We start from the raw sequence: 20587 nt of genomic DNA, 5'->3' as shown, positions 1-20587 counted from the left end.
TGGGGCGGACGAATGAGGTAAGCCCAACCATTTGTTGCCAAGCTCAAATTTAAAATCAGCTCACTAGACTTCACAACGTGCTGTACTGAACAGACAAAATGGTCTGATATTGATAAAAATAAAACATCACATGGCAATATATAGCGCAAAATCTACCCTAAATCAATCTAGAATCTACCCTAAATCAATCTAGAATCTACCCTAAATCAATCTAGAATCTACCCTAAATCAATCTAGAAACTACCCTAAATTAATCTAGAATCTACCCTAAATCAATCTAGAATCTACCCTAAATCAATCTAGAATCTACCCTAAATCAATCTAGAAACTACCCTCATTCCATCATGAAACACCCGTCAAGTAGAACTTGTAAATAAAAATGTCTTTCTTACTTCAGCAGCAGTGATAAATTTAGGCATACACAGCGAGGCTTTCTAAAGGCATCATCTCCAACTTTTTTAATATCGTAAAATAATTTTAATTTGTTATCTTAAACAGTGATGAAAATTTACGTTCGATGTTTAATAAAATGCACACACAATTTTAAAACAAGTAGGCCGACACACGACGATTAATTTCATAAAAAATAATTTAAAATTGCAAACATTTAATATTTATCGAATCAATTAACTTAAAGTTTGTTAGATGATTCAATGAAAATAATATTACTCCAATTATACGAAGAATACGTGTATTAATTATGAAATAAACAAACTACATCTAATCGATTTCACAGCATATATAGGACATCCATTATTTAATGAAAATTAAGTTAAAACAAATAATTACGATGGTTGCAGAAAGATTTCAAAAGTGACCATCTATTTGTAAGAACTCATCTTCATTATAATGTCCGTTTCGTGCCCAATACACATAGGGTAGATGAAGTAGAGTTCGTGTTTCAATGACCTCGACATACAGGGAGATAGTGTGGTCAGTACTAAGTCGATCCGCCTTAGTTACCTAAGGTGCGCCAGGTACCCATCAGAGCTGGGTGAACTCACGGAGCCCAACAGAACTGAGCCCGGAACTCGAGACATTCGGACTAGCAGTAGAAAGCTTTGTGTTTAGTATTATAGCTTAAAAAGTGTACTCTTACTTTTGTAATTTAGCGCTTGTGAAAGCTCGTTAATATATAGGTTATAAGACATGTTTTTTCCCTACAATTTAGTCTTAGATGAAGAAATAAATAAAGCACCGTTATATGAATGACGCAATCCGTCACATTGTCACATGATCCGGAGGTCGATTAAACCACACCCAAAAGGACAACTCCCCCACCCCCACTAATCCAAACACCCCCATTCAACTTACCCTCAGTAAACCCAATCACACGTAGATTTATTTATATACACACAAACACTCAAATAATTTCCTTTGTCTACACTAAAACACAATATACTCATTTCTCCCACACCTAATTCTCCCACACAAAATTGTCCCGCACTTAATTCTCCCACTCTAAACTCCCCCACAAAAACATTCCCACACTAAATTCTCCTACACTCAATTCCCCCACGCTAAATACCCACACACTAAATTCTCCCATCTTACATTTTCTCACACTAAATTCTCGCACACTAAATTCTCCCACACTAAATTTTACCACACTAAACTCTCCCACACTAAAAATCTCCCAAATCTAAACTCGATACAAAAATAGTCTCTACCAAAATCACCCAAACATTCAATTCCCCCTCACTAGATTCCATCACACACTCCCCCCCCCCCCCCACCCCACATGGAACTAAACGCTGACACAGAATATTAGTGTTAGTCACGAGAGTGCACCAAGGTGTAACACAGTTCACAGCGGTTTGCTCTAGTCTTTGTTTGAGTCAAAATATCTCGCGCGTGGAACATTTTGTTAAGGGAGAAAATAAACATTGAGTTTTTTTCAAGGGAGGTAATTATAAAATTAAATGATGAAAAGAAATGGTAAAAATAATACTATATATTTAAGCAAAAAAAAGTAAATAAACATTAGTATAAATAATAGAAAATTAAAGTACAAAACAAAATTTTAATACCTTTGGTGATTAATAACAAGATGTTAATTTCAACTCCTAGTAATTGTTAGTTGTTCATCGAATAATTAGAAGTTACGTACATACACCCTTTTAATATTAATACCGAGAAAACTCTTTAACCATAGTTGTTTTGTGCATCCGGTGTTTCCAAAAATGTTTTATTTGAGTGAAGCTTCTATATATTTTTTGTAATCGTCGATTAGAAACATACATAAATACATCTCACCTTATTTTCACCAATGTCATCCTCCAAGACGACATTTGCAAAAATTGTCACCACCGGCAAAGGGGTAGCGCCCCAGGACGCCCCCTCCCCTAGGTTGAGAGACCGGAGGAGGAGCCACCCGGACTACGGTTCGGGTGGCTTAATGAAACCACGGGCCCAATCCTTTTCAGATACAGCGAAGTCAACCGATCAATCAACAACCCTCATAATTGAACTGCTTGATGAAGAAGCCCTGATCTTTTCTCGACTCAACCAACACCAAGTACAGTCATGCAGGTAGTCATTCAAGCTAACGGCCGTGCCAATCTACGTGGACACATCATCCGCCAACTCATCAGCCCACACCAAATTTTGCTAATGAACTACATCAGCCCACACCAAATTTTGCTAATGAACTGCGGACGTGGAGACACACGGTTCTTTTCGTCCGAAAACTTCAACGTGGCTGAACTGGACAACACAACCAAACAGTACGGACCTTACTCACTACACTTTACAATCTACCATAAGAACAAAATCAATGGAATACTAAGATGGGATCCTCCGGCACTCGGAGATGACACCCTGCCAAAAGCACCAGGTATAATCAGCAAAAAGGAACCAACAGTAAACAAAATCCCACACACTAACAACCGAAACTTCACAATATTCACAGACAACCCATCAACCATACCACACTATATCAGATTTAACTACAAGAAAAAGCGATAAACGTGCTCATAGCAATCCCGGGAAGGAAACAAAAGCTTGCCAGACATGCGGGTCCTTACAACATTGGACAAACCAGTGCTATCAAAGAAATCAAGTACCGGACCAACAACCACCCTGACTGGAAAATTTAACAGAACCACTAAGAGCATCAGTCACTCCGCAGCAACAAATGGTACACCCAAATCTGACGAACCAACAAGCGAACTCACCAATCGACAAATTAACTGCAACAACAGACCTCAGATAAACAAATGGTACACCCAAATCTGACGAACCAACAAGCGAAATCACCAATCATCAAATTAACTGCAACAACAGACCTCAGCTCAGACCTTAATTCACCATCCACGCTGATCCCAAACACGTCTACAGCGAAGCCAATCCTTACAATAAATATCTTTAGCCCAGAATCAGAAATGGACGCCAGCACAAATCCAAAAAGGAAAAAGAAGGACAGTCCTACAGATGTAAAGCAAACAACAAAAAGTCTAAAAACCACAAAATTGGTAGATGACAACACAAAATGCAGATTTTGCACCCAGCAACGCAAAACATTCACGGAAGCGGAAAAGCACGAACATAAAGTACACACGAAGCTCTTACAGTGCTATATTTGTGACGACAAAACAATCAACACAGACATATTCATGCACTATACAGAAAAACATTACGACGAAACAATGTATAGCTGTCAGATTTGCAACATATTCCTCCCATTAGAGGGTATGAAGTTACATGCAAAAAACCACCATCCGGGACAGAAAAAGATCGCTCATCATACAGCTTCGAAGGAACAGTAATTCATTGTTTAACCCAGGGGTCTCCAAACTACGGCCCGCGGGCCGGATGCGGCCCGCGAGGTCATTTTATCCGGCCCGCGACGATCTTTTTGTCCACTGAATAAATGTTTGTTGGAGGTGGCTGAGGAGCTTTGCACAGAAAATTGAAAACAATCGGAAAATGTAGCTTTGTGTGCTAATACAATTGCCCACCGTGTTGCAGACATTGGTGAAAACATTGTGACTCAAACAGCGAAAAATGCAAGCAAGTTTTGGCATTTTTCTATTGATATGGATGAGTCGCTGGGCAGCTGTTCAACCTTTCAACTGCTTCCGTTCATTAGAGGTGTGGATAAAGACCTGAACATAACACAAAAGCAGGTTTCCCTACATATAATGTATGACACTGTTACCGAAGAGGATATCTAACCATATATAGCTCAGAGACAAACACAAAATCGCAAAATTTACAATATTTCACATCAGTAAGATTGCTAATTTTGCGAGAAAATTCCGAGCAGAGTATCTACGAAAAGAAAAAGGTGACTTCCTGATAGTAAAGGCAAGTCACAGCCATTTTTGTCTGATGAAGAGTGGGTATAGAAATTGGCCTCTGCTGCAAACATAACTAGTCATTTAAATTTTCTGAACCTAAAACGGCAAGAGAGTGAAATCTAGTTTCTGATCTATACACCCACATAAAGGCCTTTAGATACAAACTTGTCATGTTTTTGAAACAAGTACAGGCTAACAACTTGACACACTTTCAGCAGTGCAAGGTCTTTACGGCTGAAGCAACCAATGAGTTCCCCGCGTCATTTACATACGAGATCATTAAAAACCTCCAGCATCAAAGTACCTTTCAAATTTTCGAACAATATACCTGGGGAACAAGCATTTTCAAGAATGAAATACGTGAAGAACAATTTTAGAGCAAACGTGGAACTCGGGTGTGTCTGTAGGGGGGGGGGGGGGGGCGGACACTTGAAATTTGTATATAATTCTATATAAATAAAATGTGTAGGGGGGAGGGGGGGACCCTGAAGAGATGCCTTAAAGAAACTCTGGCCCCCGAACTGATATTTCATAGTTAATGCGGCCCTCGGGCTGAAAAGTTTGGAGACCCCTGGTTTAACCCATTGCAATCTTAGACGTTTTGTATAGTGAAAATTTAAACTAACATGCTTAATTATAATATGGGAAAAATTGTATGCAATACTATGTATTACATAAAAAAAAAGGAAAAAAAAAGTTTTGGTTCTTATTTAAAAAAATTCTATATATTATATATATACCGAATACGCAGACTTAATCAACAACATTAAAACATACTTCAAACTAGTCGACGCATACAGAGCGCAATATCCACACACAATACAAACCACCCACGGAAATAACACATCTGGAAATAGATTCCGTCTAGACAGAATTAACGCCCCATCGAACATGAAAATCAACAAAGTAGAACTCCAATTATCAACACTACAGTTTAGCGACCATACAGCAGTTCTGACAACTTTAAACAACGAACAAACACAAAGCAAACAAAAAAATAACACACACTGGAAAGTAAAAAAATCACTATTACTAGACGTTCGCTACACAAAAGCATAAAAGACATAATACAATTTTACACACAGTCATCACCAAAATTTAACTAAACCCAACATTGGGACGATTTTAAATAAGACATTAAGCGGATATTAATTCAATATGCATGTAGCATTAATAGCGTTAGGCGCCGTTAGGGCCCATGTAGAAACTAAACTAGAAAAGAACAACTAAGTATGCTTAAGGGAAAAAACAATAACAAAGAAAACATAGACTCAATAGAAACGGAGTTTTCGAAAATACAAGAATATAAATATAGAGGGACACAAATCAGAATTAAAAAAGAGCAGATAGGCTCGGAAAACCAAACACACCACACTCTCATACTAGAACAAAGCATACAAAGATCAAAACAAATCAAACAAATAATGGACGAAAACAACCAAGAAACGACTGAACGAAGAACGGTTTTAAAATCGACACGCGCTTTTTATTTAACTTATCCTCATAATCTTTTCCCCTTCGTGCCCAATACACAAATGGCAGATAAAGTAAAGATCGTGTTTCAATCACCTCGACATACAGAGAGATAATGTGGTCAGTAGTAAGCCTATCCGCCTTAGTTACCTAAGGTGCGCCAGGTACCCATTAGAGCTGGGTAAACTCACTGAGCCCAACAGAACTGAGCCCGGAACTCGAGACATTCGGACTAGCAGTAGAAAGCTTTGTGTTTAGTATTATAGCTTAAAAAGTGTACTCTTACTTTTGTAATTTAGCGCTTGTGAAAGCTCATTAATATGTAGGGTATTTGACATGCTTTTTCCCTACTATTTAGTCTTAGATGAAGAAATAAATAAAGCACCGTTATACACATTACGCAATCCGTCACATTGTCACATGATCCGGATGTCGATTAATCCTCACCCAGAAGGACAACTCCCCCACCCCCCCACTAAAGCAAACACCTCCACTCAACTTACCCAGACTCCAAAGTAAACCCCATTACACCCATCGAAGATTTATTTATATATATACACATCACACACACTCAAATAATTACCTTACCTACATTACAACACCACAGAATCATTTCTCCCACACTAAATTATCCCTCACTAAAGTCACCCACACTAAATTATCCTACACTAAATTCTCCCACAATAAATTTTCCCACACTAAACTCTCCCACAATAGTCTCCACCAAAATAACCCAAACATCCAACTCCCTCTTACTAGACTCCATCTTTTTTTCAGGGGAGAAAACAAACAATATTTTTTTTTGAAGGGATGTAATTATAAAATTAAACGATAAAACAAAAACAAAAAATATTAATATACATTTAAATAAAAACCAGTAAACAAACATTAGTATTAATTATAAAAAATTAAATTGCGAAAAAATAATTCAAAAGTTTTGGGATTAATTACAAAATGTTAATTGCAACTCCTAGTAATTATTAGTTATTAACCCAATAATTAGTAGTCCATAGTACCAACCAGCTATACTATTAATATCAAGAAGATTTACTCTATTTACTACCTCTAACATATTAACTCTTCTAATTATTCTAATCAACAAAGGCAGAGCTTTGCGCAGTGGCGGTACCATAGCCAATGAGGCTTTACCGAGTCCTCATCTCCATGCACCAGAAATGGACTATGCAACTATCACGAAAGTCAACAATGGGGTTGCGCCCATTTTTGTTCCCTCTAGGTCGAGAGATCCGGAGAGGAGCCACCCGGACTACGGTTCGGGTGGCTTAATGAAAACTTGGGCCCAATCCTTTTCAGATATCAAGACAACAATCACAATAGACCAGTCTGATGAAATAGCTCCTGAGCTCTTCGACTCGCCTACAGTAATTCAAGTCACCATCCAATCAACCAACCACCAGAACATCCCTGGTCACCTCTTGCGCAATATCATTAGCCCACACCAGATCCTGCTGCTCAACTATGGACGAGGGGATACCTGGTACTTCTCGTCCAACGAGTATGATGTAGCGGGTCTGGACGGCACCACCAAAACACACGGCCCATACACTTTGAAATTCGACAGATACCACAAGGACAAAATCATCGGAACCCTTAGATGGGTCCCGCCAGCCCTGAGCAACGAAACACTGATTAAGGCACTGCAAACAGTCAGCAAATCTACACCTACAGTAACCACAATCCCGCACACAAACAATCGCAGATTCACCATCCAGAACGACAATCCACAACACATCCCACACTACATCCAAATTACATACAAAGACACAACACGTAATATCCTCATCGCACTGCCAGGAAGACGCCAAGCCTGTCAGGTGAGCGGCTCGGACAGACACTGGACCAACCACTGCCAATCATCAAAACCAGAGTCAACACCCAATGTTCACCTGTCAACAATACAGGAACCAACTCAACAACCATCCTCACAGACAATTTTAACAGAACCACCTAGAGCACCACCCACACCGCAGCAAACATTGGTAACCCCTAACCTGTCGAACCAAAAAGCGATCCCAAATACGGCTTACCCGAAGTCACCAACTACATCAACAAAAATCCAAAACACTGGAGAAACACAAAGCCCAGATTCAGAAATAGATAACACCACGTCAATGAAAAGAAAAAATGAAATCAGCCCCACAGAACAAGGAAAATTAACAAAAAAACTCGCGAATCAAATCTTCCATCGCCTGACAAACACCTTAGAAACCCAGCCGCAACAAGAAACTACCACTGAACCAATTCAAATTCCCAAACCTTTAACTCCTGGAAAAGACAAGAGCTGCGGTTATTGCTTTCACAGTTTCAGTACTGCCAGCGAGTGTAAAACACATACAAAAACTTCCCATCCTGATACGAGTAAATGCCCGCATTGCAACAATCTGATCAAAAGCAGAGGAGCAATAAAGCACCACGTACTAAAACACCCAGACACCGCTGTCTTCCAGTGTGGATACTGCCTAACAAGTCTATACACCAAATACGACATAGAAAAACACCTCAACGACCAGCACCCCAACAACGACCCCTGCCACAATCAAATATTCTACATCCTCAACCCAGACAGATCCATTTCTTACATATATGCAGACGACAGAACATAAACAGCGAGAAGGACAACTCTTCAAATATGACACGCTGTACTCACCACTTAAACAAGTTTTGTCAATCCCTCCTCATCCGGATTCCAACACTATCATTTTACTTTAACCCCCTTTACTGATTATCCCTTATAATGTTGTATAACAACATATATAAAACAAATATGATAACCATGTACATACTTATTATTAATACGCTCATCCGGACAAAATGGTTTCATTAGATGATAAAATTTAGTAAAAAAAGGTGTATACATTTGTAAATTCATCTTGATATGTTATTTTTTTAAGAACATTTAGAAACATGTAAAATATGCTGATGTTGTTGCACTTGTTTTAAATTGCAAATAAAAGTTTAAAAAACAATTTAAAAAAAAAAAAAAAAAAAAAAAACGTAATGGACCACCCCTTCCCCCCACCCCCAAATGTACCTCTCCCAAAACTAGTCCTGTCAAAACTGGACTTAAAAACTATCGTTTATTTTGTTTATGTATGAATTCGACTATATATTAAATGTGCTGCTGTTAATGTACTTGTTTTAAATTGCAAATAAAAAAAAAAAAGAATTGAACTTTATATATTAGATTAAAAATAAATAAATTAAAAATAAATAAATGTCTTGGATCAGGGTCGGCAACCTACGGCTCCATGCACACAAATTAATAATTATCTTATTTTCCAAACTCATTAAAATGTTTTTCTGCAATACTCGGTAATGAACGATATAATAATAAGTATAAACAATAAACACTCGCTTTTCTATTAGAACTAGGAATGCTGCCTAGCTTTGCTTAGGTTTTCAAAAATATTGAGAATTTCAATGCTTAATTAATTAGTGATTAGCTGTTATGTGTAGTGCTTACGTTTAAACAATAACGCTAATTTTAGAGAAATTGTTGTTGTTGTTGTTTGTTGTTTATAGCCCGTTTTCAGAGAGATTGATGTGATGTAGGGAAAATTCGGACCGGTCAGTTCTAAAGGTCTTCCGGAGTTTTCTACGATCTCAAACGTTATGAAGAGGTTCCTGGATTTGACAACCAAACATTTGTGGAGTGGTAAGTTCACGGAAATCACGAGCAAGTTAGGAGAATTGGAGGTCCAGTAAAACATGCACGTTACGCTGCACAAAAGGACGACTCTAAAAGATATGCTGCGAGTTGAGGCACTAATATGTGACGCATGGAATAGTCTCCCAGGATAGTAAAGTGAGGTGAAGAAGTTATCTGGAGTGCTGACGATCTTCGGGTCAAGATATTCATGCAAGCCAGCGTTTTCTTGCATGAATATAATAAAAAGTAAAGAAACCGGGACATCCAGAGCGTCAAGCGTGCGTTCTGCCGCTAGACCACGCCACTCCACTGATTAGCGTTAGGCAAAGTAACAGCGGCTTAGCATTGTGCTGAACACACTACCCCCCCCCCCCCTTCTATATATCGCGAGATAATTTAAATCACTGCACTCAATTTCATGTGTCTCATGTATCTGGGGTGCGAACTGGAGATGATTTATAACTGTTTTTGTTATAACAACGCTGTTTTCTATAATCTTTATTACTTTCTAATTGGCTTTTTACGTCTGTCCGTCTCTCTGTGACTTGATACATGAAGTAAAACTACAACGTATGGGTTTTATTGTGTGCTTTTTACATTTGAATATGTCATACATTTTTATATATTTTATCTATTACATCATCTTGAAATAAATGTAATATTACCGTTTAGTTAGTAGACGTTTTTTATATAAATATCTTATTTTTCAAATGCTACACGTATTTCAGATGTGCTGCTAAATAATATTTAGCCTAACTTTAACTCTAAGATGGACTACAAAAGAAACAACTAACACAGATCAGTGAATGTAATAAATTGAATTTGATACAAGGGTGTTCAAACTGAAAGAAATTGCTGCCGTACTTTGTTGTTTTCTAGAAATGCATCCTTCATACATGGCTCTTACTAATAAAAATGTCACAAAATTATATATATATATATATATATATATATATATATATATATATATATATATATATATATATATATATATATATATATATATATATATATATATATATATATATATATATATCACCCAAACATTCAACTCCCCCTTACTAGATTACATCACACACTCCCCCCCACCCACCACACATGGAACTAAACACTGACACAGAATATTAATATTAGTCACAGTTCACAGCGGTTTGATCTCGTCTTTTGTTTGAGTCAAAATATCTCGCGCGTGGAACTTTTTTGTCAGGGGAGAAAACAAACATTTTTTTTTGTTAAGGGAGATCATTATACAATTAAACGATAAAACGAAAATAAAAAAGTATTAATATACACTTAAACAAAACCTATTAAACAGACGTTAGTATTAATTATAGAAAATTAAATTAAAAGAAACGTATTCAAAAGTTTTGGCGATTGGTAACATTATTTTATTAAAACTCCTAGTAATTTTTAATTGTTAATCCAATAATTAGTAGTCACTAGTATCAACCATCTGTAATATTAATACCAAGAAGATTGATTGCGTTTACTCCCATCAGTCGGTAATACACCGTAACCTTATATCTGCATATTTTTTTTTTACATACAGATTTGAGCTTCATATAGTAGACTAATAATATTCCGCATAGTTAACTGCCAATCATGTCATCTTCCTAAATAAATGACCTATGCCAGGGGTCGGCAACCTGCGGCTCGCGAGCCGCATGCGGCTCTTTTGATATCAAGATGCGGCTCTCCAGCTCTTTGAACAAATACTAATAATCTTAATACAAAAATAAAATATTTGAAATAAAAAAAAATGTTAGTGGCTCTTTAAAACCAGGAAAATTTTGAAAATTGTAACTTTTTGCTCTTCCGCTTCAAAAGGTTGCCGACCCCTGACCTATGCAGATATTATCAACATCACCAAAGGGGTTGCGCCCTTGGATGTTCCCCCTGGGTCGAGAGACTTGGGGAGGAGCCACCCGGACTACGGTTCGGGTGGCTTAATAAAATCCTGGGCCCAACCCTTTTCAGCTACAACGAATTCAACTACCCTAATAATCGAGATGCCCGAAGAAGAGAGCCCAGATCTGTTCTCCAGCCAACCAACACCAAACTTAACCATGCAAGTCGTAATTCAAACGAATGGACATCCAAATCTTCGAGGGCACATTATCCGAAAACTGAAAAGTCCACAACAGATTCTGCTGATGAATTACGGCCGAAGTGACACGTGGTTCTTCTCATCAGACGCTTTTAACGTAGCGACGATGGATAATACAAGTAAACAGTATGGGCCCTACACACTATATTTTTCAATCTACCACAAAGACAGAATTAATGGCACACTTAGGTGGGTCCCACCAGCACTAGAGAACGAAGCATTGCTAAAGGCTCTCAGAATAATAAGCAAAAAAGAACCAATAGTAAACAGCATCCCATACACAAATAACCGCAGCTTCACCATTTTCTCCGACACTCCGAACAATTTACCACATTATATCTGATACTTAGACCTCTTTTAAACGTTTTGTATTAAGCAACATTATGGGAAAATACAAATGGTAAAACATAGAAATTGTATAAAGAAAAAAATTCTGGTTACAATAAAGTATTAATTTAAAAAAAAAAATTAAATTTCAAGGAAAAAAAAATGAATAGTTTAGTTTAGGGCCTATAGACCTTCAAAAACGATCTACTCCCAATAATGAAGGCTACCTTCCAGGAAATACACGACAGGGAATATTGTGCAACAGATTTCAATAGAGCCTACATAACCCTTAATCCCAAACCTGACGCTGACAAAACAAAGGTGACAAGCTATAGACCCATCTCCCTACTTAACTGTGACTACAAAATACAGACAAAAACTCTAGTCAAGAAAATTGAACCCTACATCGACAAAATCATTCCCACTGACCAACAGTACAGCACCCCTGGTAGGAACATACAAAATCACACACACATAATAAGAGACATAATACAATACAGCACACAGAAAAACACCCAGTTGGCAATCCTAAGCGTAGATCAACAAAAAGCCTTTGATCGAGTCGATCACACTTGGCTAACACAAATTTTAGACGCATACAATTTAGGTCCCTACGTCAAGACATGGATAACAACACTCTTCAAAAACGCGCAGAGTCACCTCATCATTAACAACACACTCACAGACCCCATTCTAATAAACAAATCGGTCAGACAAGGATGCCCACTGTCCCCGCTCCTATACATCCTGAGCATTGAGCCCCTTCTGGAACCTATCAGGCAGGACAACAGAATCAAAGGGCTGCAAATACCCAACTCAATACCCAGGAAATCCCTAGCATACGCTGATGACACGATCTTTCTCGTACAAACGGAAAAGGAAATTAAATTAGTTATGGAAACCTTCATAGACTTTGGAAAGGCTAGCGGAGGGAAAATTAACGCGGAAAAATAAAAAAATAATGGGAGTAGGCAAATGGGCGGGGAAAAACAACTTCAGCTTGCCTGTTATTGTAACGGATAAATTAAAATTATATGGCATAACTTATTCAGACAACCCGGAGACAGAAAACAATGACACGTGGACTAAAATGACGGATAAAATCAATCATACACTAACCAAATACAAAAACTGTAACACAACAATATTCACTAGGGCAGCTTTAGTCAACAGATATGTTATTCCCAAAATAATCTACATCGCAACAAACAGTACAATACCCAACACATTCATCAAGGAAACAAACAAAAACATTAGGGATTTCATTTTCAAAGGCACAATTAGAAATATCAACCATCAAACACTAATGCAGAATACATTAAATAGAGGAATAGGCTTGCACGACATCAACACAAAAATTAACGCCTTTAGAATCAAACACCTAGATAGAATCAGAATTGAACTGCATTATCACCCTTTAGCACAATATTATATTGGTCACAGAATTAACACGATTCTAAAGACAAGTAATACGACACCACACTATGGGGGGATAGACATAGGCAGTTTCTATACAGAGGTTTTAAAACTATTCAAATCAAATTAAACAAAAACATAATAGGGGAGAAAACAAAGAAAATCTACAGTACTTTAGTCGAGCGACAACTTCAGCCCCTGCAAAGTAGAATTAAATGGGCAAAAGATTTTAATACAGTAGACATTAGCGACACATTCAAAAACTTACACAACAGAAATAACACACACAAAGAAAAAGAAATAGGATACAGGCTCATTTACAACACTACACCCATTTCCAGAAAAAACCAAAGCAAACACGAATACTAAAAAAAATTGTCAAATATGTAAATAACATATACAAGAAACAGAAAAACACATCTATCTAGAATACTCAAAACTACTAAAAGCCAGACAAACCCAAGGATCAATCCTAGAAACCTCCAATACAGATACCTTAAACAAAGCAATCACCCTAAATTATATACAGAAATCCAACAATAAAATAGACAATGACAATAAAACTACCGCTAGAGCTATTTTTAGACAGACAGTATGGACCACGAGAAACAAAAGTAAATTTGAATCAAAGACGTACAGCGACACTGACATAGATGCCATATTCCGAGCGGTAGTTACCAAAAGACTTGGTGACATAATTATAACCTAATTCTCTGCCCCTTCTACACTAATCTCATTCCTTTAATGTTTAGGTTTGAGTCGGGGAGACAGGAAAGGAAATGTCAAGAACCTATTATTGATTATTTTTATAATTTTATTTTAATTTTAACTCTGGTTTTTCTTGTCTCTTTCTTTGTATGCATAATCAGTATTTTTCTCTCTGACACAGGGAAACCCACATAAGCCGTATATGTTTTTCTTTCTTTCTCCACTTGCAGGGGAAGTAATCACGTTATGGTAAGGTATTTAAGTTGCACGCAGTTATTTACCTTTATTCCCACTTTACTCCCAACTAACAATACTAATTCTAACCCTACACTATATTTTCAGTAATTACGGTCTCTTATTGTTGACAATAAATTGCTATGATTTTCTTTTCTTTCTTTACTAAACTTATTTTCCATGATTAACATGGTTCAGATATTTTAATGAACTTTTATCTCATTTATTTCATGTGATACCCCGGTAAATGCTATCCTAATTTATAAAAGGCCATGTGCGCTCTTCTCTCTCTCTCTCTCTTTCTCTGTCCGCAAAAAATTTTCGCCGGACATCACGTCAGAATCGGCAGCGGTATATGGAGAACTTTTTACGGACTTTTGTTGAAAATAATATGTTAGATGTTTTAAATGTATAACCACAATTTTACTTAAAGAAGAAAAATAAAAATTAAAGGCGTATTCGAATGTAGAGAAACAGTATTATTTATGCAACCGGAAAAGCATCAATATATATGTGAAAAAGAACGCATAAAACTGTGACGTCACTATTGCTTATACATTAACTAATGACGTCATCTGCCGTGTTAAGAATGAAAAGAAATGAACTATTTCATTCAAAATTGATTTAGATCTACGTACACTATGAAATGTATACAATACAATTTTTCCGGCCTAAACTCATAAAATTTATTTTATGTATTTGGATTCTAGATCTAGAGATTCTAGATCTAGACTAAATCTAAATCTAAATCTACGCAATAACTAGATCTAGACGTAGACGCTAAGATCTAGATTTAGACTCTAACTTCTCTAAAATCAATTCCAAAAATAAATTTCTATATTAGGACTAAACTATTTCAAGACTTATTTATTTTATACAAAATCTTTGTTTGGAACTGGCTAATTTGGGATAAAAAATTAATTTGAAAGAATAGGCATATTCGCGTAAGTTAAGATTTTAAAATACGTGTTTCATTCTCCGTATTTTATAAGGTGCCTAAATAGCGGTGATGTTAGTGTACATTAAACCACGCAGGTGGTGCGGGTTCGAGACACAGCAAGTCAACTTGGTTAATGTATTCTTTTTTATTATGCTCGGGCTAAACTTAAAAAAAAAATTCTTTTAGGAATCTAGATCTAGATCTAGATTGTCGGGTGTCCGATAGGGCACTTCCCGGCGCCGCAGGCGCTTCAAATTTGGCATGATCTTGCCTTGGTGCGACAGAACACGGGGGCCGGTTGGCCGAAAAGTCTACGATGTGGGGGTCAAAACTGACCTCGACTGACCGGTACCTTATATGAGCTATAAATCGAAAAAAAATGTCCACGGAGGAACCTCTTCATAACTCTTGAGGTCGTAGACCGACCTTCGGGCGAATTAATTAAGCATTCAAATTCTCAATGTTTTCGAAAGCCTAAGCGAAGCTGGGCAGCATGCCTAGTTAAAGCATAATAGCGTGGTTTCGGAAAGGGAGGTAACCAAATAAATACTGTAGCTGTTAGGAAAACGGAGTTATATACCTTTTCTTCAATTTCAATAAAAAATATCTAAATTACTCCAATTCATAAACACCATATTCATAATATTGCAGATTATGATCATTTTGACCTTCTCCATGGTCTTCTCTCCCTTCTAAATTTTATTCCGAGTTTTGTCATTAATTATGTAACAATTAACTATTATTTCTTATATCTATTATCCGGATGAATACATAACAATACAAGTAAGGGAGATAACCAAATTATCAGTACAGGCATTAGGGAGTTAGATCTATATACCTTTTAATTTACCTTGATATCACATACTTACTACTAATACTGTAAAATAAGTTTTAATTTTATTTATTTCATGACCTGCATCTTAAATACCAGTTTAATTAACTTTTAATTCATTTAAACTCATGCATTTTCAAATTTTGAACCCTGTTAACAACCAAAATAAATAAAATAATAAAGAAAACAAAAATAATATTAAGGGGCGATTACAGCCAGACCGAGAGAGGGAAACAAAAACTATCGCCAAAAAAAAAACTATTCGACAAACACATGTCAAATTTTTACAGCAGTAGCAACGTTTCTTCTGCTATAATACAGTATATAAATTGTAGGGCATATGTATGGCAATAAATTGTCAAAAAATTATTTAGTTAATATTTTATTACATTTTGAATTTTTTTGTAAATATTTTTTCAAAACCATAAGTAAAGTACTTAAAATTTGGTATAAACCTTCCTTGCGTTATTGACAGTCTGGAGCTAATACAATAGTATTCTATTAAGAGAAAAATTTATTAGGAAATTTCAATTAATTGGTCTGACTTTGAAAAATTCTAAAAATGTCAAAATTTGTCAAAACGGATATCTCCTAGCCCCGGACATAGGCTACCCTGTTGTGCATCTCCCAGAGTATTTTCAGCAGGAAGGGCCTAAATGTTGGAAAACCGCAGCCAAAAATTACTTAGTAAACATTTTTTGGTAAAATTATGTATAAAAATGTTTGCATCATACGTTAACATTCTTTTATGCGGCTTTGAAAGAAGATCCCTCCAACGTATCCTCAGAATAAAGTGGGACGACAAAGTCCCGAACAAGGAAATATGGCAAATGACAGGATTAAACGACATTGTTTCAGAAGTTCGAATGAGGAGATGGAGATGGCTGGGCCATGTCCTACGCATGAGCAAAAGAAGACTCCCCAACATGGCGCTGAAGTGGAACCCACCCGGAAAGAGAAGTAGAGGAAGACCACTGGGAACATGGAGGAGAGAGATGGAAGAAGAAGTGCAGGCTACTGGCAAGACCTGGCATGAACTAAAGTGGCTCGCCCAAGACAGAGTGGAATGGCGGAGATTCGTTGCTACCCTATACTCCACAGGGAGTTATGAGGATTAAGTAAGTAAATTCTTCCACACCAAATTCTCCCGCACTAAATTCTCCCAGAATGAATTCTCCCACACTAAAATCCTCCGCACTAAATTCTTCACTAAATTCTCCCAGAATGAATTCTCCCACACTAAAATCCTCCGCACTAAATTCTTCACTAAATTCTCCCACATTTAATTTTCCCACACTAAATTATCTTACACTAAATTCCTTCAAACTAAATTCTCTCACATTAAATTCTCCCGCACTAAATTTTCTCACACTAAATTCTCGCACACTAAATTCTCCCACATTAAATTTTCTCACATTGAAATGCTCCTACACAAAATTTTCCCACACAAAATTATCCCACACTAATTATCCACCAAAATCACACAAACATTCAACTCCCCTATATTAGTTTCCATCACACACTCCCCCCCCCCACCCCACCCCACATTGGAACTAAAGACTGACACAGAATATTAATGTTAGTCCCGAGAGTGCACCAAGGTGTAACACAGTTCACAGCGGTTTGCTTTCGTCTTTTGTTTTAGTCTAAACATCTCGCTCGTGGAACTATTTTGTTAGGGGAGAAAACAAACATTGTTTTTTTTAAAGGGCGGTAATTATAAATGTTAACGATAAAATGAAGAGGAAAAGAATAATAATATGTTTGAGAGCAAAAACAAGTAAACAAACGTTAGTATAAATTATAGAAAAATTAAATTACAAAAAGAAATTAAAAGCTATGGTAATTATTAAGAAAATGTTATTCACAACACCTAGTAATTTGTAAATGTTAATCGAATAATTAGAAGTCACTTATATCAACCAGTTTTAATATTAATACCTAGAAAATGGATATATAATTGTTTTCATGGCAGTTTTTGCTCCGTTAATTTTTTATTCGCGTACCGTCTCAGAGTTGTACCAACTTCAACCAGAACCTCAAACTTATCAACAAAAAGTGAGCTCAGCCCCATAGAACAAGGAAAAATAATCAAAGAACAAAAACGCGCAGATTTAACCTACGATCACACGCCATGTAATTACTGCACCCCCCAATTCAGATCACCTAAAGAAGCGGGAAAACATGAGGACACAGTACACACAAAATTCAAACAATGCACCATCTGCAAAGATAAAAAAGTGCATACTGACATATTTTGGCCCTACTACAAAGCTCATAACGATGAAACTATATGTATACAATAACATGTAAAACTGCTCTTGCTGCCTACCCTTGCTCGATTGGGGAAGCAGCAAGAGAGGACCACTATTAAACACAAAAAAATAATCTATACTGAATACGCCGACTGAATCAGCAACATTAAAACATACTTCAAACTAGTCGACACATAGAGAACGCAATTCCACACACCATACAAACCACCCACGGAAGTATCACTTTTGGGAATAGATTCCGTCTAGACAGAATTTACGCCCCATTGAACATGAAAATCAACAAAGTAGAACACCTATTCTCAACACTACAGTTTAGCCACCATACAGCAGTTCTGACAACTTTAAACAACGAACAAACACAAAGCAAACAAAAACATAACACATACTGGAAATTCAATAATACACTATTACTAGACGAGCGCTACATCAAAACTAATAAAGACCTAATACAATTTTACACACAGTCATCACCAAAATTTAACAAAATCCAACATTGGGAAGATTTAAAACAAGACATTAAGCGGGTATCTATTCAATATGCATTAAGCATTAATAGCGTTAGGGCCCACATAGAAACTAAACTAGAAAAAACAACAACTAAGTATGCTTAAAGGAAAAAACAATAACAAAGAACAAATAGACTCAATAGAAACGGAACTTTCGAAAATACAAGAATATAAATATAGAGGGACACAAATCAGCAGCAAAATAGAGCAGATAGGCTCGGAAAACCAAACACACCACACTCTCATACTAGAACAAAGCATACAAAGATCAAAACAAATCAAACAAATAATGGACGAAAACAACCAAGAGACGACTGACTCAAGAACGATTTTAAAATCGAGCCGCGCTTTTTATTTAATTTATCTACATAATCTTTTCCCCTTCGTGCCCAATACACAAATGGCAGATAAAGCAAAGATCGTGTTTCAATCACCTCGACATACAGGGAGATAATGTGGTCAGTACTAAGCCTATCCGCCTTAGTTACCTAAGGTGCGCCAGGTACCCATCAGAGCTGGGTGAACTCACGGAGCCCAACAGAACTGAGCCCGGAACTCGAGACATTCGGACAAGCATTAGAAAGCTTTGTGTTTAGTATTATAGCTTAAAAAGTGTACTCTTACGTTTGTAATTTAGCGCTTGTGAAACCTCGTTAATATATAGGGTATTTGACATGCTTTTTCCCTACTATTTAGTCTTAGATAAAGAAATAAACAAAGCAGCGTTATACATATGACGCAATCCGTCACATTGTCACATGATCCGGTGGTCGATTAATCCTCACCCAAAAGGACAATCCCCCACTAATCTAAACACCCCCACTCAACTTACCCACAATAAACCTAATCACACGTAGATTTATTTATATACACACACACACTCAAATAATTTCCTTTGTCTACACTACAACACAATATACTCATTTCTCCCACACCTAATTCTCCCATACAAAATTGTCCCGCACTAAATTCTCCCACTCTAAACTCCCCACAAAAAAATTCCCATAATAAATTATCCCACACTCAATTCTCCCACACTAAATTCCCCCACGCTAAATACCCACACACTAAATTCTCGCACACTAAATTCTTCCACACTAAATTTTACCACACTAAACTCTCCCACACTAAAAATGTCCCAAAGCTAAACTCGATTCAAAAATAGTCTCTACCAAAATCACCAAAACATTCCATTCCCCTCACTAGATTCCATTACACCCCCCCCCCCACCCCACATGGAACTAAACGCTGACACAGTATATTAGTGTTAGTCCCGAGAGCGCACCAAGGTGTAACATAGTTCACAGCGGTTTGCTCTCGTCTTTTGCTTGAGTCAAAATAATTCGCGCGTGGAACTTTTTTGATAAGGGAGAAAACAAATATTGAGTTTCTGTTCAAAGGAGGTAATTATGAAATTAAATGATATAAAGAAATGAAAAAAAAATAAAATACATTTAAGCAAAATCAAGTAAACAAATATTAGTATAAATAATAGAAAATTAAAATCCAAAAAAGTTATTAAAAAACTTTGGTGATTATTCAATTTTTTTAAATAACAACTCCCAGTAATTGTTAGTTGTTAGTCTAATAATCAGAAATTACTTATATCAACCAACTTTAATATTAATACAGAACAACCTCTTAAGCATTGTTTTTAGGATTTGTTAAACCATGTAATATTTTTATTTGCTTCTCGGCCTTTTGGCTAAGATCAAAGTGTAGTATCTGTTATGGATCTACATGGATCTTAGCCATTTGGAGGGCTGACTGCCGGGGTCGAGAGGCGGTCAAATCTAC

General features: G+C 36.7%; 1 pseudogene; it reads left to right on the top strand.

The window, feature by feature from the left end:
• Positions 1-20475: 20475 nt before the first annotated feature.
• On the top strand, positions 20476-20587 carry LOC131945968 (uncharacterized; annotated as a pseudogene).

This window comes from Physella acuta, unplaced genomic scaffold (assembly GCF_028476545.2).
Source record: "Physella acuta isolate Inbredline_101_S28 unplaced genomic scaffold, ASM2847654v3 ptg000050l, whole genome shotgun sequence".
Lineage (NCBI taxonomy): Eukaryota > Metazoa > Mollusca > Gastropoda > Physidae > Physella > Physella acuta.
This window is presented reverse-complemented; position numbering and strand designations above follow the sequence as displayed.